Source organism: Tinamus guttatus, unplaced genomic scaffold (assembly GCF_059628265.1).
Source record: "Tinamus guttatus ecotype Peru unplaced genomic scaffold, ASM5962826v1 Tinamus_guttatus_pri_ptg000044l, whole genome shotgun sequence".
In the NCBI taxonomy this organism is placed as follows: Eukaryota; Metazoa; Chordata; class Aves; order Tinamiformes; family Tinamidae; genus Tinamus; species Tinamus guttatus.
Window position 1 is genome coordinate 2,074,791 of NW_028288578.1, and position 22,037 is coordinate 2,096,827.

The 22,037-nt window shown below is 38.4% G+C and overlaps 1 protein-coding gene across 1 annotated transcript in view; it reads right to left on the reverse strand.

The window, feature by feature from the left end:
• The window catches only part of BEND5 (BEN domain containing 5), a 540,137-nt gene that overhangs the window by 303,935 nt on the left and 214,165 nt on the right, over nt 1–22,037 (reverse strand). The gene's annotated exons all lie outside the window — the stretch shown is intronic.

The following is a 22,037-nucleotide window of genomic DNA, read 5'->3' on the forward strand; positions in this document are numbered from 1 at the left end:
GAGTCTGTAAGATTTCAGTCTTTTTAACAATATTGGTGACACTGACGTTTATGTAGAAGTTTAAAGAGAATCTTAAAGGTTTTGGAAAAAAGCCTGCTCCTTTTTCAGTACGTTTGCAAAATACCCACCCCTTATGCTCTGACACTCTGGGTGACCTTAGGCATTTCAATTGACCTCCGTAAACCTCAGGCAGTTCTGCTAAAAGACAGAGTCTTTTCAAAAAGCAGATGTTGCATCAGGGCCGACTTTTCCTGGATAAATGCATTTAAAATTAAAAGAAAGCTATGACTGTTCAATGACCTTTCAGTACACTTAATGTCAAGGGCCTTTCTTTTGGAGACTAAGTGTCTATCTGGAATTGCTAATGCAATTTAAAAAAGGAAAAGGAAAAAAATCAAATTGCAGCAGTTCTCATGAAAATGCAGAGACAGGGTTTGCATTTCCTTCATGCTACAAGCTTTGACTGTATCACACCTTTTCTCTTAGTCTATTTCAACAACTCATTTATAGTATTATACTGTTTTACATGAAAAACTGCACAATGTTCTGTTTATGCAGGTTCCTTTTTGCTAAGACATCTCAAACCATCTGCACCAAACTTGTACACAGGCCATACATTCCAGACCGTGGCAATGCGTAAAGCTAAAAACAGACTGACAGAAATCTCATAAAAAAACTGACACGTGCAAAAAGGGCATCTCAATGCGCTGGTACCTGAGCACAGATGCTGCACTGCTCGGGTACGGGTTCCGCAGGCTGTGACAAGAGCAGGGCCTCAACCGACCGTCGCTCCCAGCCCTGGGGGAGCTCCAAGGGTGGCAGAAGAGGCCACGAGCAGCGATAAATCAACTGCTCAGTCAATGACTCAGCACACACACACACTTCTTTTTCTGTATGGTTCCAGCGTAAATCCTTGCCAGACTTTAAATCCTTTAAAACCCTGCCTGCTATTCTCATGACTTTATTCCCCTGTCTTTGCCTTCTGAGACAATTTTCACTTTTTTTTTTTTTTCTCTAATTCCAGCAATTGGAAATATTGCATCCATCTAGTATGTGAAATCAACTACCAAACAATTATTTTCTAACCAGATACACATATTGACATTTATACTAATCTGCTCTCTGTGTAACTCCCTAGAAACTTAAAATCTTAAAGTGGGTCAAATTCTGTTACTATTATATCCCGTTACAGGAGTGCAGCTACTTGCAAGGCAAAATGCAGCAGTAAGACCACTGCAAAATATTCCTCATGATCAACAGTGCTCTGATAAGTAGGAGGAAAGCCTGAAAGAAAAAGTAAACAAATGCACAAATTCCCACAGCTCAAACCAAAGCCACTGGGACTGTTATTGCTTCTAAGGGCTTTAGAAGATCTCCCTTCTGCTAGACTGCTCCTGTACATGTGCTGGTGTCTCTACTTCAGAGAAGAGAAAGAGCTCCCGACTGCACAGCTGTCATTTAAGGATGTGTTGCATCCATTAATTCCAGGAAAAGGTGAGAAAAGCTGCTTTGGTCCCCAACTGACTTGATCCACATCATGATGCTATCAGGTTTCTCAGAAGCAATGGTTTGCTGCAGACCCATGTGATTGAAAGCCTGTGCAGAAAGCACAAGTACATTCAAAGAGCTGTTGCACTAGGAGAGAGGAAGGCAGAAAAAACCAAAAGGTCCTGGTACCTTCACAGGCGACTTCTTTAAGAGGAGAATAGGATAATCTCCAGCTTTGAGGTCAGATTCTTCCTTCCCTGGGGATGTCCCAGCATATATTGGCATATATATTAGCATATAATAGTTATTACCATAAACGAACACCAAGGACAGTAATTACTTAACATGAAAGGTAAGCAGTAATTATTATAAAAAAAATTATTATTAAATACAAGTACTGTAGTTCTAAAGCATACTATTCATTATCTTTGGTTGGCTTCAACACTATTTGTAAAAATGAAACAGGATGACCTTTTTTTCTATTACATAAAACTCTACTTGTGTTTAGGTTGTAATCCTGCAGACTGTCTTGCTCTGTCACTTCAGCACATCATGCACAATTTTGAATCATTCTCTGAAGACTATTAACTGAATTCCCTGCACTATTGTGGACGTCTTTGTTGCAGCCTCAGAGACCTGGGTTAGTGTCTGCAGTCTGCCCAATTGGCCACCCACTCAAACCACAGCATCTTAATTTGCAACAGTAGTGCGACAGACAGTAATCAAAAGCCTTGCCAAATTTGAGATAAATGACACCCATCACTTTCTCGCAAGCCACAAACCCAGTCGTTTTTATCACAGAACGCAAACAGGCTGGTTAAACATCATTTCATAAGGTTGAATTGAGAATATCCCAAACTGTAATATGTGATCAGCTGAAGTAAGAACTGATGGCCGTGCTAGGGGTACAAGGACACCCATACTGATGTCAGGAACTGAGGATCCCAGGAAGGCTCCATGACATTGTGGTATATGCAGAAAACAACAGCCTGCAGTGACCTATGGCAATTTGTCCTACTTGTAACAAAGCCTATGATTCTTCATCAATCTCATTTCCCCATGATTGGTTTAGGATCTTTTCCTACTGATTTCTCACATGACAATACTGATTTGATAAACCACGACCATCACATATTCTGGACTTGGAATCACATATTAATGGTATTTCTGTGCTTTTATTTTTCATAATGACAGTCTGTTGAAACCGAGGTTTCTCTGCCTTTCTCCAGTGCAAACAATGCTAGTGAATAACAGCCTTCTGTTAAGGCTGAAGAGTAAATCTGGACAGCAGATTATCTTAAACAACTGTTGCAACACAGAAGCCCCTATATTCTTTAAAACAGATGCATAAAAACCACTGGAAGGACTTAATTAGGACGCTCTGTTGCCTGAGCATAAAGGCACAGCAGTAGTAAATTATTGTTTCTCTATACTCAGAATAAATTGCAGCCTTCAGGGATTCCAAAAGCTAACTGGCCCCTAATTCTTCCCATCCTGGCACTGTCACTTACCCCTCTACATGTGCCATTTTCCCACTTCTCTTACCACCAAGATAAAACAGTTCAAGTGTTTCTGCATTTCCTGGTGACAAAGCCCATCCTGAAGATATTTCCTTAACAGCTCTACATTTCCCCCAGTTCCTCCCCAGCACCCTAAAATATTTGCTTGCTAGTAATTTCCTCTGCAGAATCCTCGTGACTCTCTGCACTCTTTGTTATGTTCTACTAGGCTGCTTGCTCCATTTTCTGTGTCTCATGCTGATGTTGCCATGGTACCATAGTAAGGACTACACGTAACGGCTCTACGACGGCAGAGTTACTGCACCACCCTTTTACTAAAAAGGAAACGGTCTACTTTAACGACAGATATACTCCTGTTGCACACCTTTTAAATGTTTATTTTATGCTTATAGAGCAAACTCCTTTAAATCAACAGGAATTCTGCACAGTAAGGACCTCAGGTTATTCCATTTAAATACTTGTTATTAAAATATTGCCCAAAACAGCTTTGTTAAAATATCTGCTTCCTACTAATTCCTTATTTGAAGGCTTCCATTAAATGAGAGATTTCCCAAACTAAGGATAATCATGCAAAAAACTCTTTAGAACGTTATGCTCTGCTAGGTGTTACTCCTTTGCCTAGAAGAAAGAGGAACATAGATTCGAACTTGCAGAGATAAATAACAGTAGTTATGAGGAATACTGAATCCTAATTGCCATTCTTGTTTCTTACCAGACTCACATCAAGACTAGAATAAGCTTATTTTCTACCCCGAGCTAAGGTGAACCCAGAAAGTTAAAAGTCCAAAGGCACTTGCAAGATACTGGCAAACATCTCAAGACGTCAAATGGTATTTCAAAACTTCCACCATGCAAGACAAACCAAGCTCGGCTTAACGACTGTCCTCACAGAATCTCTCTTTGCAAAATATATACTCTGCAATACAAAAAAGGAAATAAACAATCCAACCAAATGAATTTTGCACAAAACAAAATGTCTTCATATACACTTTTAGCAATAAAAATGTGATATGTAGAGTTAAGAATTATTTCTATTCTTTTTATTCACTGCACAAAGCATTAGCAGATTTCTGAAATAGCAGCTCTGTGCACGCAGATGTAAGCAGACCCATACGCACTCCACGCATGTCTGGGTTGTGGCAATCCTGCAAGTCAGCCAGGCTCCAAGAAGTGGATTTCTTGAATTAGCTCAAAACCTGTGGACCTGGCTGTGTTCACCCAGACACCAGCACATTTCAGCACTGGCTGTTGAATCGCGGGTCTCACTACTACTTCTACTGGGGACGAATGGCAATTGCTCCAGCGCTGACAGAGAGAAGCATCTTCTCAATCCTTCACAGCTGTGGTAGAACTGCTTCCAACTCACTTTTTCACTACCCAAGCAGCATCTACAAGGCTGCTAGCTTCTTCACTAAAAGCAGTGTGCTGGAAGCAAGGGAACAGATAAGCCAAGGAGGGTCTTGAAATTATTCATACACTTTTTTACTGATGGTTTCAGTAGAACTTTTAACATTAAACAGCTTGGAAGCTGAGATCATCAACAGCACATCAGCTGGTACCAGTCCTTCCACAGGCTTCAAGGTATATGTAGGGGGCATTAAATAGTGTAACTCTGATGTGTGTCAGGAAAAAGACTGTGGAAAGCTGGAAAAGACAGATTTCAAGCACAGTATTGTGGGTTAACTTGTTGCTTATGGTAATCTAGTTGTGTAATACGCACTTTAATGCTTGGACTAAGCAATTTGGATTATTTTTCCTGTATTATAAAACCAATTTTGTATCCATTTAAGAAAAAGAAATAGGTAGATTTTAATGTAGTATTTCTTTAGCAATGGGACACTACATGATTGACAATGCAATTACCAGTACAAAGTTTCTGGTATGCCAAGCAATACTTAAAACAGAACTTCAGTATTTTTCAGATACAGAGCTGTGAGTTTTGTAAATGCTTTTTCTCTCTGACTCAAAACATCTATATAGATTTGAGAAAAAATTCTTTGAACTTGATGTATGGGACAATAGGCATGACTATATAATAAGAAATATTTAGGTGAATTTCCCCCTTATTTGTGGAAATTTGATTTTATTTGAAGACAGTTAAGTCAGTCAATTTGACTAAATACTAAACCAGTCCTCATGACTAATCCTCTCCTGCACTTACAGACAAAAAGCACAAAGCAACATAACTGCTCTAGCAAAGCACTTAGGTATAACCTTAAGTACGTGAATAACCCTCTGCTAAGTCTTTAGCAGTGTTTTTCAAGGCATGTATTTTATCCTGCACAGAGCTCTAGACCAGGATCAAAACCTTACATATTCACATCACTGTAAAGCTAAATAATGGTACGTACAGACAAAAATTAGAGATGCTGGAATCTTTCTCACTGCTATTGCAGGATTCATCTGTACCTCATAGTCTGCACTGTTTTACCCAGCCCTTTTATAAATAATCCATGGGGTGAGGTTTTTACCACTTCCTCTGCAATATTATTCAGGCTAATATATCTCACTGCTGAGAACTTTTAGTTTAAGTACTTAAAATAAGCAAGAAAGCCAGCATGGGATTTCTGGGTTGTCTCAGACCAAAAAGTTCTGTTAATATGCTACTGCAAAGGCACAGGCATACCTGAGGAAGGCCCTCACATCTTTAACACTAATGACCTAATCATAGACCACTCTATGGGTGCTGCAAGATATTCTTTGCATATCCCATTAAAATGAGGGAAATTCTATCCTTTATTCAGGAATTAGGAAGAAGACACTCTCCCTCTTGACTTGAGAGGGGGAATCCATCATTGTAAGAGTCCCATAGGAATGAATCCCACAGAGTAAGTAGGCATTTTCACACAGGCAGGAGCTCTGTTTCACATCTTGCTTCCGTTAGGACTGATAATTCTGTTAGAACCATTTTTTCTTTCTTCTAAAACTCCCCCTACCATTACAAGCCTCCTTCCTTCCGGTTCTTTCTACCATTGTTGCTGGGTTTCGTTACAGTTGCTGGGTAAAGTTCTCCACATCATTACAAGAACAGTGAGATTCTTCACTCTTCTAATCTGTTTCTAATCTGAAACCACAAACCCTGCTGAGAAACCAGGCCTCCCATGAGCTGGAGCTTTGCTATCTATGGCAACAGGAGCTGAGAGCAGAACTGCTACCTGGAGGATTGCAAAAGATGTCATCAGGATCTTACAAGTTGCCCTCTGTCTTGGCTTAAGACTAACACCACTTTATTTAATTTGGTGTGTAAAATTAGTTCTAAAATTTCCTTGCGTTTTCTGAGTGCTCTCAAGGAAAGGAGCACTAAGGAACCAGCATTCACTGTCTGGTGAGGCTGAAGAGGTGCCACAGTGATCAGCAGGCATGCGACCTGATAAAACCACACAGCTGTTCAGTGAAGGAACAAAACTGAGGTTTTTTTATAGTCTATCATTATTTTCAGAAGCAAAACAGTATCTAGAAACACTCATGAAAATCAAACTGCTTTGCCATCTTCTTGCAGTGCATGATTTTTACCTAGAATCCCATCTCTAACCCCCTTGAGCTTGGCTCCAGCTGTCTGCTCTTCTCATGGGTGCCAATCTCATCAAGGCAGGGGATATTTGGTCAACAGAGTTCCTTGGATCAGAGCGAGTAGGATACACAGTTGATTGCAATCTGTGCATTGCTGGCATCGGAAAGGAAACGCCTATAACCAGCAAGGCACTTAAATTTGTGCTTAACTTGGGCTTCAGTAAAATTGCTCACATTTTCAAGATTAAGCAAGTGCTTCACTGGATTGAGACCACAATATCCTATAATATAGCAGAGTAGAGGTAAGTAGCCTGTCTTACAGTGATGCAAATCTAAAATAACTCCAGCTAAACCCAAAGGTTTCTCCAGATCTACACTGACATGAAAACAAGCACTGACCTATCGTATTCACAATCCCCACAGCTACTATACTGAAGTTCTTTATATTGCCAGTTCATTCTTTGCTCTCTCAAAAGAAATATCTATATAATTATTCTGGGCATGACTTATATTGGCTCACAAAATCAAGTAACATGGGATTCGGCAGGCCTAAAAATTATGCAAAGACTGTTTTAATCAGCTTAATATTTAAGAGAAACTCGATTTTGTTTAAAAAAGTGAATCTATGATGTGCAATAAAGTTCTCTGTATACAAGCAAATTAGCAATTTTTTTTTCTGTGCAACTGAAAGGTTGTGGATATTGGAAATTAAAAACAGTCTTTCCATTAGGAAAGAAAAGCCACATACCAAAAAGAATCTGGTTTAAAAAGAAGCATATGCATTTCCATATCAGTTTTCCTGTTTAAATTAGAATTGGATGAGAGAAGAAGAAATCAACAAAGGATTTTTAAAGCAAACCTAAGACATTAGACTCAGAACCAAACCCTCTCCTGGTGACAGCTCAGTCTATTTTCACAGCAGTCAATGGAGCAACATTGATATACTTGGACTGAGTATAACATTACCTAAATTACCTCAAATTCTAAGCAATGACTTAAAGTACTTTCCATTGTTAATATTCATGTGTATAACACACCTTGCTGCTGTCTTTGCATGCAGACAGATGGGTTACAGGAAACATTCAGGATTGTGTCCAGCATTCGCTGCCTTCAGTAACCCCATTAATTTCAACTGTTTGGAGGAACAGGTCTTTAATTCACATTATAAATAATTGCTCCATACATTTTTATCCTATGGCTCACAGAAGAGTTGCAATTGTTTTCAAAACAAAAATTACTATATTTTGTTCAAAATTTCTGTAGTCCCCAGATACAGATGGAGGAATGCTCCTTACTCAGAAAAGAGTGGCAACCTCTTTATAAATTACTTTCCAGGTCATTTCACTGAGTGTTTTGCAGGTATTTCATTTAATTCTTTGCCAACTGACCTAAAACTTTGTGAGTTTGGTTACTCAGAAGATAGGCATTGTCTTTGGTGTCCTTGAGATAAAAAAAAGTATTTTCTTGCCTGTAATTCCTTCCTATGTAACAGCAAAAACTAGGCTGCCTCCCACCTCTCACCCTTTCTCTTTACAATGGCATTTTGGCCTTATTACTTATTAGAATCAGAAGCAAAACATCCATATCCTTATAACATCCATATCCTTATAAATTAGAAAATGTTTAATAAGAACGAGCTTGAACAAATTTTTATTATAATGAAAGGATTAAGGTGCATGATAGCATTAATATTTAGGAAAAATTAAACAAAATTGCTTATCTGCTGCAAACTATCTTAAATATTTAATATGCTACATTACAGTGGCATCATTTCAACGAAGGGTACGACAACCTTTCCATAATAAGCCTTCATTTTAGTGGTTTAAACTTAGTTGGAAGACTTCTGAAAGCTGAATCCAACACGATGTGCAGATTTTCTAAGTAGGAATAACTGAGCCAAGCTCCTAGACCTGCACAGATGATCCGCAACAGAAAGCCTTGCAAAGAGGGGGTCTAACAACACCGGGCCCCCAAGAGCTCTACTGACCCAACACACAAAGTTTAGAAGGAAGTTCTGAGCTTAATAGTTCTGGAGCTTGTGAGAAGCCTTTTCCTTGCTTCTGATTGGTTATATTTTTAGTCAACTTTAAAATAATAATACAAAACAGCCATGCAAGAATTTTCAGGTGATAAAAGGCTGATTTTTTTCTCAGCAATTTTGTGGAAGCAAATGTCTATGCAAATACTGTGGGAAGCAAATTCCAGCTCTCAAATTAGGCAAATATAACCATTTATAACTGAAGAGAGGTGATAAATCACAATAGGAGCACTAATATGGTTCTGAAAGACAGCAAATATTTTTCTGCATCCTAGAGGCCTGGAAAATTTCATTTTTTATAACTTTTAAAAAATAAAATTTCTCAAAAGGTATCAAAATAAGTAAAAACACAAAATCAAGTTGGACCTACTTACAGGTAGGTATTTAGTGAAATTTTAAGGTAATAAAGTAGTAATGCAGTGAATTTCATAGTAAAACTTTGTTGCTTTCAGATCAGGGAACTGAGCAACAAACAAAAAGAGGAATGTTTCTTACAATAACCTTCAAGAAATCTATTATCCTTCACCTTTATCCCTCTTCCTGTAAAATTAAGTATTAAAAACTAGCAATCATTGTACTTCTGTACCTGTGTCATAGATACATATATATGGGTCAGATTTCTATACTGCCTACCAGGATGGGACCCAGAGCCAAAAACAACAGAATTTTACAACTGTCTTTCTAGAGGGGGCCAAATTCCTAAAATCAGCGTTTCACAATCCATGCGCTCCAAGAAAAAAAATAAAAATAAAAAAAATAAAAAAAAATAAAAAAGTGTTTGTTCTTGTTTTTTTGAAGCTCTCATTCTACCCCAGCTGACTTCCATTTTATTCCCCCAGGCACTGGTTTCCATCAGTATTGCACCCAACACTGCAATTTGACCGGAGGGCACTTTCAGGGCTATCCCTTCACCACTGTTGTGCAATCCAGGTGTTTTTTCCTTCCTTTCCTACAGAAACTGTAAAAAAAAAAAAAAGCTAAAAATTCATGTCCACAATACACAATTGTTTTCAAAGCATCATTTTCTGATGTTCATGTTTTGCATTCAAGAAAATACAGCATGAAGCAGAAGTCAAAGATACAAAAGTCCTTATTAGAATCTAGATTTCTGGCTCTGATCCACCTACCTATACTTAACCTGCTACAAAAATTTTAGAAGAAGCATTTACGTTTCCCCACTTTTTAGTTTCATATTTTGCAAAAAATGACTAATGGTTTGAATACCATTTTGAAAATCCAGCTATTACTTTTGAAACCAAGCTGGAAGATATCCAGAGCAGCCTTGCAGAAATCCTGCTCAACACATCTTGAGGTTGGAGTCTCAGTTACCACTCATAATATAGTAAAATGATACCATATTTTTAATAATCTTGATGACGCTTTCTAAAAAAGCATCTTTTCAAGCTTGACTTCAGTCACACAAGTGTTTACAAAGGGTCACCGGATTTTAGCACATTTTAAAATTTATGAAATGATTTTAAAGAAAAAGTAAACCACAAACATAGGCATACTAACATAAACAGCGAGCCCAGAACTGCAGCTTGAAAGTAGAACTCAAAGTATCTGTATTAAAGGTGAATCTTAAACAAAAAACGTTTTTTATTGAGGAATTGGTGAGCATTATTAAATTCGCATGCATGTGGCTCATGCTGTCAGGCAGAATGTATTAGTGATACTTGTAAATGCTGTTTGTATTTTGTGCATCTGCCATAAAGCATTCCAGCTTCACTTACCAGAAGGTTTTCTAAGCCTTAATCCACATTTTCGATAGCTTGAAGAGAAATTGTTTCTATTAATTATGTGTTAAATTGGAGCTATAAACGGCCTTCTTTATGTTAGTAGAAGATTCTGTCAGTGGATATGTCTTTTTAACACATTGCACTTTTAAAGAACCAAAATACCAGAAAGATACTCAACCAATAACTTGGATTTGCACCTAAAACCATGTATTAATTTTTGAAGCATAAAAGCAAACCTCAGCTTCAAGGGTACATATTAAGGTACTGAAAGGCTAGTTTGCATTGACAATGTGTATACTTGACGGAAATTTTACTAGCATGATCCCCCCTTTCAACTAAACCAAAACAAAACGCTAAAGTACAATAAAAGAGCAAGTCTACTGACATGCAACCATGTAATCTTTATTGCTATTTCTCCTCCTTTCCCCACGCATAAACAGCTGTGAATGTCTCGATGGTTTGGTAGAGAACAGCTTTCCTTATACCCTCAGAATTTCAGGGGAAGCCACACAGTGGCAGTACTGTGAATATAAATGCTACGCTCTATTGTGCAGCAAGATAGGAGTCTTTTGAGAACTAAAATACAGTTCCCCATCTTTGGTCACAGTTCAGTTCACTGTTACTTTATATAGAAGACATCCTGGTTCCTACTGCTCTAAGAGTGGAAGAAAAACATGTAGTCAACATGTAATTTATTTCCTTCTGTAATTTTAGTATCAAGAGGCCCCAGACACAGTTAGTCACACATTTCACTCTGGGCTACTATTTTCTCTCCATTTTTATCATTTTGCTTCTTCTGTTCAGATATGTTTTTGAAGCCCAGCCTCTTGGTGTAAACCTGGAATTCTTTGCCAAAATAAAAAGGAAGGAAAACAAACTGAAGCATCCCCCACACGCAAACACATACACATCATACATTTGTGATTCATCTCAGCTACTGGATTGTATACTTTCATTGTACACATAAATGATGGATAAAAACTACAAATCCAGAGCGTTTGGTTTGTTTTCACTACACTAGGAGACACCTGCCAAAGAACACCAGCTTCGCAGATCATGGATACCTACTCCTGTTGCACAGGCAACTCAGATTGAACAAGAAACAGAACAAATACTACATTAGTAGTATAGAATAACTTTTAAAAAATTCTTAGTAGATTCCCCAGTCACACAAACAGAAAAATACAATAACCCTGGCTGCTCCATGCGGCACTAAGACATCTTTTGAATATTGATGCACCCTCTGCCCTTTGGATCTGGCTTCTTTATTGGCAGATCTGCAGCTCAGCGGTCTTTCAGACTGATGGAAATACCCTCCAGACTCATGATTGCTGATTGCAGCAATGCAAAGGAAGCATAGTTCAAACTGCTAAATACTCCAATTTAAATAAAAAAGCGACTCATGCTTTCTTCTCAAAACTGATGTCTCAGGTTTGCACCCTTCTTGGTCTCCTGCTCTACGGAAGACATTGAGTCTGTGACGGTGAAACAGCAGTGAAACAGCAGAGGTTATAGATGAAAACTGTCTCCTGGTGCTTCTTTGGTGACTGTTCTTGGAATAATATGATCTGGGCCAAGACTGCATATTTTACTGGCAATGAACCCATTTGCTTTGGAAATGTAAATGCAGTGGCTAGCATAACCATATACATTTAAGGAGCAAGGCATTAAGTAGCACTGTAACACTGGTCCACCTAAAGGAAGAGAACATCATTTGATCAGGCACAGGGACAACATCTCCCTTCCCTGCTCACCTTGGTGAGCTTTTAATCTGTTCCCACCTTCAAGATAAAGTCATTGCACGGGAGCAATGAAAAGCCCAAAGGGCTTTGGGGATGGATGTGCCCTGTATCCCCCCTCATGCCAGTCTACTTCGGACAGCAGCAACCCCTGCTGAAAGCCCACAAAATTGTATTTTCTGGATTAATAAAAGAACTGCATGTGAACATACATATGGTCTGTACTTCATGGACTGAATGACATTTAAAAGACAACCATAAGAGCATTAAACTATCCAGTAGAGGAGCAGATGGAGGGAGGGGAGACATTATCTTTTCCTTATCAAAGCTAAATTATATCACTGCTGGTCTCACTGCCATGAGGTACAAGTGCTTTTTAACTATGTGGAGGAAAAAAAATGAAAGGTATCTTATCCAATATTAAAACATGTGGTAAATTATTTTAACTTGGATATTCCTCTATTTCTTTTTATTGCAAATCTGTCTTTTCAAGACGAATCTTTTTTAACTGGAGGCACAATAGTCTTTCCTATATATTTGCTAAAGGGTATCATACATCTCCAACAAACTACTTGGAAAACTCTTCATAGAAACAGTGTACAGTCATTTTTACAACAGCAGCTGGAAAAAAAAAGTCTAAATAGCAATTAATCCTTCCATTAAAAACCTAGTACGAACACTATTTTCTTCCCCAGTCTCAACAGCAATTTCCACTGAGCTCTGGACGCTGCTAATTTCACCATTCGAAATCACTCCACTGGACGCCCATCGAGGGCACCTAACTCCCTCATAAATTTAAGCTATTTCGTGGTTCGTAGATAGAAATAAAATAAAATAAAATAAAATAAAATAAAATACACGAGGATAGTTATCCACGCCTAATTCTGGCGCGTCTGAGAGGCACATTTTTTGCTTCCAGGGGTATTTTATGACACTGCTATCCCCTTATAGCGGCAGGATCCGAGGGCCGCGGGCGCGGCGACTCCCTGAGGCGCCGTGACGCACTCGCCAACCCCGCACGCCCCGCCCCAGCGCCCGCCATTTTCCCGCCCGGGGCGCAGAGCCGCCGCGCCAGGCAGCGCCGGCCATGGCGGTGCCGGGAGGCAGCGGCGGCGGCTCCGGCAGCCCGCGGAGCCGGGAACGCGCCGCCCTCCCCGGGCCCCGACAGCCGGGGGCGCTGCCGGCCGCCGCCGCGCGGGGCAGGGAGAGGAAGGCACCGGCCATGGCCGCCCCGGCCAGGCCTTCCCAGCGCCGCTTCCGCCTGGAAAAACAGCGCAGCCATTCGTTTCAGGCTAAGCATTCCTGCCGAAATCTCTGCTTTAGAGATTTTTAATGTCTTTTTTCCCCCCCTCTCCCTATCAGACTCATTCCCTGTGCAAATGGCTGCCCTCTGCAGTGCAGTGAGATGAAGATACAAGTGCCTTTGTACATAGCGTGACCCTATTTTATCACAGCAAACATTCGTGGACACCATGGGTGTTACTGGCAGTCTCTTGTTTGAATGGCACCAATTTGCGTCCAGGAGCTGTGATTCCCAAAGAGAATGGTTAGAGTGGCTCTGCTGTTGCGGCTTCTAGCCTAGCAGGTGACCACATAATCTGATGGTTATTAAACCATGAGGGAAGCCTGTTCTCTTGATTAGAGCCTCTTATTTAACAGGTTTCCCATTTGATTAAAACACCCAGTTTGAAAGTTGCTTTTTTTTGCAGTGCTGTATCACCAAAATCGAGAGTGTTGCTCACAGGGGTGGTAAAAATGCGAAGGCGGCGCACAGGGTTTTCAGAGACAGGCAATGGCAGCTGGCACTTGCACAGCCAAACGAACGAGCTAGACTTGCCCCTAAAATAGGGAAAGGGATCAAGAGAACACATAGGGAATCAGCTTTGCACCAGGGCCACAGCCAGTCCCCCTCAGAAGCCGAGGGCTCCCAAACACAACAACGCACACCCTGCACACTGTATGAGAGCAAGGGCTAGCGTTTTGACAGTCTGCACATCTGTAGCAAATAAAACATGATAAAACTGCAGATGTACAGCTGAGCTGCTGCCAACCTGCACCCCAGATCTGGGGTACTACCATACAGCCGGGCTGCCATATGTCCACAGATCCTGGGCAAATAGAGTATCCAAATTCCACAGTTCTTTTAAGAGGAACAGAAGATCCACAGCAGAACCTGAACATATGAGAGCCCTCATGAACATGGGCTGCTTTTTCTTCCAACTGCTAATGGTTCATTTTCCAAAGTAACTAATTCCAGCCAAGAATCAACACGGATCAGATCCTTTGCCCAGTGTAACTACTTCTTCTCCCTAGCATGACTCATTTTCTAAAGGTGGGGAACTGTGAGCAGTGAATCCAGGTTTCCACGGAGAGCCTAGAGCCTCACCTTTCCCCATTACCAAACATCCGACAGCCAGTTATCCTTGTACATCTGCCCAAACAGTACATGACAAAGATTGGAATTAGTATTTGTGACCAAAAAAAATATATTGGATACTTTTTAATCACACTAGAAGAACTCTAGATCAGTTTTTAGCCTCAGAGATACAGTGAAACAGGATGATAAAGTTTCATTTTCAAGCTCAAATTCAATAGTTCCGAAGCAGTTCAAAAGACAAACTAACATGTAAAGATACAAGATATACTGTTAGTCTATGATCATTATTTTTTTCTCAAACCAGTAAGATATCACACAAAAGATAATTCATATATTAACCCTAAAAATTACTGCATACTTTTTAAATATTTTGGCTTATTCACAACTGCCAAACCCCACAAGATAAAGTTCAAGATATTGCAACTATTATTTCAATGTTCTGTTCCTGCATTATCAGCTAACATATTTATTGCTTTTTCCTACTTTTCTCAATTTTCATGGTACAGCAAAGTGTTCTTATTAATGATTTATCAATCAATCTTCAATGTTCTATTGAAAGAGAAATCAAACTCATTGTTTCAGCTTTTACCATGGCACTTGGAATATAAATCCACCTGATAATTATCTCAACTTTATCAAAATTCACAATGGATAGTTCCCATTAACTTTTTCTGTGCACCAAATTATATTGTTTCTTCACAAAAAATGAATCCAAAAAGTTGATGTTACTGCTTCAAACAATTGCTTTTAAATGTTATGCTCCAACCTTTACTTATCCTAAAACTATGTATCTTAAGTATTGTGCGTTCCATGTTTTCATCACATGTAAGTTTTAGTGTAGACTTTTAAAAAAAATACATAATACTGCTTAAAGATCCTTAAACTTGCCATGCTAAGTAATTAAAAAGTCAAAATTTAACCTGTGCTATGTCCTGGTGCTGTCTTAATATATGTTTAATTATATTATATCATTGGTTATTGTATTTCATTAAATCCAACTTGTCTAGCACTCTTCAGACCATTAAAACGTTCACAGAGAGATGCTGCATTTTCTGATTACAGTTTTTGGCTCCTATTTGTGTAGTCTTGTGTTAACAGTCTGATTTTCAAGTACATTTCTTGGTGACACTCAGCTTTGTCTGTGTAGGGCTCTTACTACTAAGTACTTGCGGCTGATAAATGCCATTCTTAACTGAGGTGATTTTCATTCTGCTTCGCTCCATTAGTTCAAAGTACAAAATTGCAATGAAAAGCTGCAATGTCCTTTCGGTAGTTTGACTCTGCATTGAGTTCACCGCTGCCCGTATTTGTCTAACTTACAGACTCATTTTGAGGGGAAAGGGGAGGCTTTGATTTCTTATCTTTTAAGCCTACCAAGGTGAGGGACCCAGTTCTGTGCCCACTTTTCGTGCAATCAGTTCCAGCACATGCCCATCAGCTGAGGAAAGAGAATGACCCGTTTCAGAACGGAATGCAGTGCACAACTCTGTCCATATTTTGCAGACATTGAACTCAATAGCATTGACTTTAGTGGGAAAAGCCTACGATTCAGTTGTTTTAAATTGTCACTAAACTTCCCACAGCAAATTTCCTTGTGATGTGGGGTAAACATTAGGGAAACTCTTGCCATGTAACTGCACCTTTTTAAGATTTTGAATTTCTCGTCAGTACCTCGGTAATTACGTATTTATAGATGACAAAAATGCAGCGTGCAGGAATAGACCAATTTGTTCCGTACGTGCTTCAAGCTTTCATGAATAAAGTAGTACCAAGGGTAGCCTTTCATGAATACAACCTTGGGGATCATGGAGTGCCCTCAATCAATGCATGGAACTCATGTTGACAGAATATATGGGAAACAGATTGAGGTATTAAAGCACATAGCCTCTGGTGTTTTAGATGTAAATACTACAACCATCAAATATTTAGACTCTTATGTAAGCAGTATGTCATTTTTTGAACAGTTACTGCTTGGAATAAATCTTTAAGGATGGAATTTTCTGAAGTGCTCAGTATTGGCCTAACTGCTCTTACTGAAATCAATCATAAAATTTTCACAACTTTGGAAGAGGGCTTTGTCTGTTTATAGGTTTCCACGGCACTAAGCACAATGAGTCTTGATCCTGCCTGGGCCCTTTGGACTCTGCTGTAATCTAAATAAATTGATTTATAGGAGATCACTCAGATAAATAATGAGGATACACACATGTACATATAAAATAGCTAGGGTTTTTAGATGATAGCTTAGTAGTCACTCAGAGCTTCAGAATACATAGCTCTTATCTTTTGAGTACTGGAATTCATTTGCTTCCTTTTATATTAATCTAATTACCCTGTCATTAATTTTCTCCTATATAATTCCACAAATCTTAAATTTCCAGTGACATATCCAGCCAATAAAATGTAATGGTTTCTTATCACAAGCTGTTCCCATTTTATGGGCACAAAAAAGCATGTTAGTTTGAGGATCAAATTTGTACTTGTGTCAGCAAAATAGAGTCTCTCATATATTTCCATGAAAGCTGAGTGATAAGATTGATATGTAACTTCCATATTCCTAAGAACAGCCACCTTTGCTGGATTGGGATAGGTGAAGGGAGTGTATTTTTTATGGGATTATTGGAGTGGTTTGGTCTGATTGTTCTGTTAATTTACAGCATTCCTGTAAACATTCATTTATCCAGGGATGTAGTGCAGCTATGATTATTTTACTTTCATATACACACCAACTTCAAAAATATCTAAGAACATCTTGTTTTCATTCTAAAGAGCTACTGTGAGACCAAGACAAAACTCCTGGTCATCATCCAATATGGGATTCTAAAAGGTCAATATCACAATTTTTTTTTCCCTATACTCTCCAAATAAAATGCTAAAAGTTATTGAAATGGAGACAGTAGCTCCACACACATTTTGCCAGGCACTTTTAAAGTGACTGCTGCCCTCATTCCCTCATCCCTCCACCAGCCACTTGTTCCCACCTCCCTCGTTGCTCTGATGCATCTGGTTTGAGATCTGTGTGATGAACCAAATCCTCTCTCTCTTTTCTTTGCAAGTTTACTTCTAACCTGGGTCAATTCCTGACCCAGTCCCAGCATGAGCCTCCAAGGAGCTGCACTCTGAGCAGCCAGGTCTGCCCCCAGAGAAACTGCAGCAGCCAACACCGACACCGGGAGAAGTATTTCTGAAGCTCCACAGACATTATTAGCAGCTCCCTCAGAAAAGCAAGAGCAATCATACATCAAATTATAAAATTGGCCAAGGGCCCAAGGAAGAATCAGGTAATGATGACAGCTTGGTTCATCTTTACTGATATTCAGGTGATGTTACCACTAACTCTAGCCCACTATGTATTTTACAGTAAGCACTACTAGTCTTAGAGATTTGCAAACTGTGTACATATATATATACACACACATATATATGTATTCACTGCTTTATTCTAAAACTGTTTCACCACAAATGACAGCTCATTTCACAAACAGCTTATCTTATGGCTAAAGATATATAAATACATACTAAAAATGTTGCTGAAAGTCTCTGAATGTATAAAGCAGCCTGGTAGACATGGTAGTGATTGTAACACTGCATTGTAGACAGAAATGTTGAAGAAACTTGGCAAGAATCAACTCGTTTTAGCTGCTCAAAATTCAGATTTTCTCAGTCTTGTCCTTCTGATGAATGGAACATATGGGAGTATTGTTCATAAAACTTGCATTGCTTTTCTAGATGTCTACCAAAATTCCTCATCATGACAATATTTACCAAGATACATATAGATTCAAATTTGAATTAATTACCTAGAAGTTTTTTCTGCACTCCCAGGTTTATTGGAAAAGAAAAATGCTGCAGAAGCAATGTGCTGTGAGTATTTAAAAGGCAATGTTATAGCAACAGAGGTAGTGGAGTGCCTGTCTGGGAAGGCAGCTATCCAGTTAAAAGCCATCGATGCTGAATGAAATAAAAGACAGGAAAGAAATCGAAGGCTTTGCCAAGAAGCAGTTTGAAAACTGACATTATAAACAAAACGCCTGTAAATCTAGACATAAATCTTCTCTTTGTATGCTGAAGGCTTCATAATATTTTACCTAGCATTATTACTTATAAACAAACATTTCCTGAAATACTGCATCACAAGTGGAGAACAGCCTTTAACCTTGTGTTTATCCACTCGAGAAGCACGTTATATATTATCCTTTATCCCTTAATTATGAGGACTTCACCTACTGCTCTCTGCTCATTTGAAATGCAGAACAAAATACAATGGATGTCTGAAGACTTAACAGGTGTCAACCAGATATTTGCCAGCTACTGCTACTATTCTACTGGGAAGAGTTGCTGTTCTATAAATACTAATTAGAGTTTTGCACATGATCTTGCTGAAATACCTAAGGTGATGAGTGGCCAGTTGTTACTTTTAAAAGATTAGCGCAGTTTGAAAAACTAATGTCCCCAATGAGGCAATGCTCACACTGAATAATCAAGAGTTATAGCTGTTCTCTGCCCAAAGGGAATATTTGCTCACTTCATCATTTAGAAAATCTGCTGCCTCTTGAACAAGTCACTCTTCTATTTCACTTTGAGAAAGTTGCAAAACTTTGTGGAATTATTATAATGGTACAGTATACACACTTAAATGGTTTTCCACTGCTATGCCCACATGGCAGACTTTGCAAATAGCTTGTAACAACAGAGTTTCTAGTGTGAAGTCATGATTAACCAACTATGAAACAATGAGGTTGCATTCAAAGCCAGCAAAGAAAAAATAAGATTACAGTAGAGAATAGAAAAAAAAAATTAAATTCCTCAAATTCATCTTCCTGCAAACCTTTCTTCTCCACAAAAAACAAAGTCAAAATAACCCATACGATATTGTTTGGCTTTTTTTCTACTTCTTTTTTTTTCATAATTGTAGAAGCTATTATCGAGAAAACACATTAATGCAATAAAATCTTGGTGAAATATTTCTGAAAGACCAGATAATTTTAAGCAAAAATGCTATATGTCCTCTTGCAGCACATCCAACTATACCAAAATAATGTCTTGAGTTTAATCTTATCCAATTTGCCATGAAATGCAGCTGATGTAACGTGATGTGACAATGTTGTATTTCTGTACATAAGCTGCAGTTCATTGCAGTGAGATTGGACTGATGCAACTGACAACCCCGTAGTATTCAGAGTCAATATAGCATGTCCCAAAAAACACAGAAAAACAAAAAGAGGGAGTCTGAACTAAGCCTGCTTAGTTTTGTTTTGGTTTTACCCCTCTGGGAAGGAAAAATAAAAACATTCAGTAAATTCTTTGCTGTGTACGGAAAAACAGATATCATTTTAATCAGAATTTTTCTCCTTTTTTTCTTTATAAAAAAATAATCTTTCTTTACTAGGAAATCTTTTTTTTCTTATCCTCAGCATACTGCTTCCTCTTTTTAAGTAGCTCATTACTAGAAGTGTTTGGCCTTACTTCAAAAGAGAAGAATATGTCAACACCAGAACATCTGTGTCCACATCGAGTGCTTTGATGACAGTGATATACTCCATTTACATCAGGAACACTGAACTGAACCTTGATGCTGACTGCATTTAAAGATCTTACCCTACAGGGCAAGAGAATACAGGTCAAAAATGTTGATCTGTGTTTGACACACTCCATACTTCAAGAGCACTTGGCAGCGATTTGTTCTAGAGTCAAGAATCAAACTCACAAAATGTTGCAAAGCTTGAAGCCATGTTCACATAACTGTAATCAAAACAAATATTAAAATTCACAACCTCTGGAGGTGAATATACTTTTGCTATGCAAGATTTTGCAACATATAGGGTCAAATCCTACCCTTGAAATTAAATGGGAATTTTCTCATTTAAACCAGAAGGACATTACTGAAGTCTGTACGTCTCTTGTTAATAGAGATTACATACCCACATTTGTCAAATGCAGAAAGGAAAATAGACAGTTAATTATCCTAAAACTCAAACTCATCTATACGAAAAAGGGAGTGGAATAGTTGTGCATGACTCAGCATTGCTTTCAATCAGCGCGGCCAGGGGAAGGTGGAAGAATTCCAGTATGGATCACTCGCCTCCTGCAAGCACACACAATAACAATGAATTCCTCAAATATTTGATACAAAGCATTTCAGAGATGAAGGACTGAGCCCTCTTACAGAATATTTGCAGAGCTTGGTTTCCAGTAGTCTTACTTCTTTTAACTTGATTTTAAAAGCTTTTCTGCTGCTTCGTGTTGTTATAATATAGCCTTTTCCAATTTAATTACATTATATCTGTTCAACTGCTGTGCTGATTTAAACATAAGGTGAAGAGTTCCTAGTGCTAGGTTTCATCCACAATTCTGAATTTTGAGTATACTCATGTAAACCTTAGCACTTTCACGGCATTGAGTGTACTGCTTACTACACAGTATCACATGGTATTGATAAAAAGCCTCAAGTGGGATCAAACTCATATGACCTGTTCACATTCAAGGACCACAACTCACTGAATGCAGCATAAACTGCAAGTAATAAATCCTGTTTTAACAAACAGAAAAACAGAGAATAATTTTGTTTACAGGTTTCACTAGAATGCCATGGAAACAGATGCAGAGGTAATCACAAAAGGGATAATCCAAGAGGAAGACTGCTCTAATAGAAAGCATATATCAAAAAAAAAAAAAAGTATGTGTTTTCCCACTTGGAACATACATATAACTCCTATTAAGAAATTACATTGAATAGACCCAATATCACTGAAGTCCTCAGTAATACTATGAAATAATGTGCATGCTCAAAGTACAATCTCAAAGATGTTTTCATACACAGAATATTAGGAAAAAAATCCTTAATAAAATAATGATATGTTTAAAGAAAAAAATAAAGCTAGGATTCCAAACAGGTTTAAAGTATAGTAGTAGCTCTGCATAAGGAAGCTGCTGAGAGCACCTGCTGCCTACACTGTGCCTAGCTCCAGGCAGTACTATTCATTCCTCACTTTGATGGGAGCACAATACACCCCCTAAAAATATAAAACACAAAAATAAATAGATCTCCGGAGAAGTAGAAGAGAAACCTGTTTCAAAAATAGTGAAAGAGCCTACAAGAACTAGAAAAAAAAGTCCATTTTGCATTGTTTAGAAGATTTACGCTTTAATTTGAAATGAAAAGGCATAAAATTTGTAAGAAAGCAGTATCTGATTTATAGGTCAACTTAACACACAATATAAATATATTTTGTGTATATATAAGCTACAAGTACCAGATTCCAGTGAGAGAAAGTAGGCCTAACAAACATGGCCCTGAAGTGCCCCCAAAAGATTTTTCTGAAGTTAAACGGTAAACACAATTAACATGACTTTTGCTACAAAAACACTACACAATGGATTTTTTTTAATTAATTTTCAATGTTATTACATGCTCCTATTGAGCTGAGATTGACTCCATCCACTAACTGCATTTTAGGACAGCTCTTCTGTCCGTATGATCTTACCATCTACTGAAAAAAAGCAAATAGCTGTATTGCTTGATCACATCCAGATCCAAAGAGGAAACAATATGGTTACTGTAGTCTATATTATAGTATTAGAGTACTATATCACCACCAAAAATTTAACATTATGTGGGTGGAAATT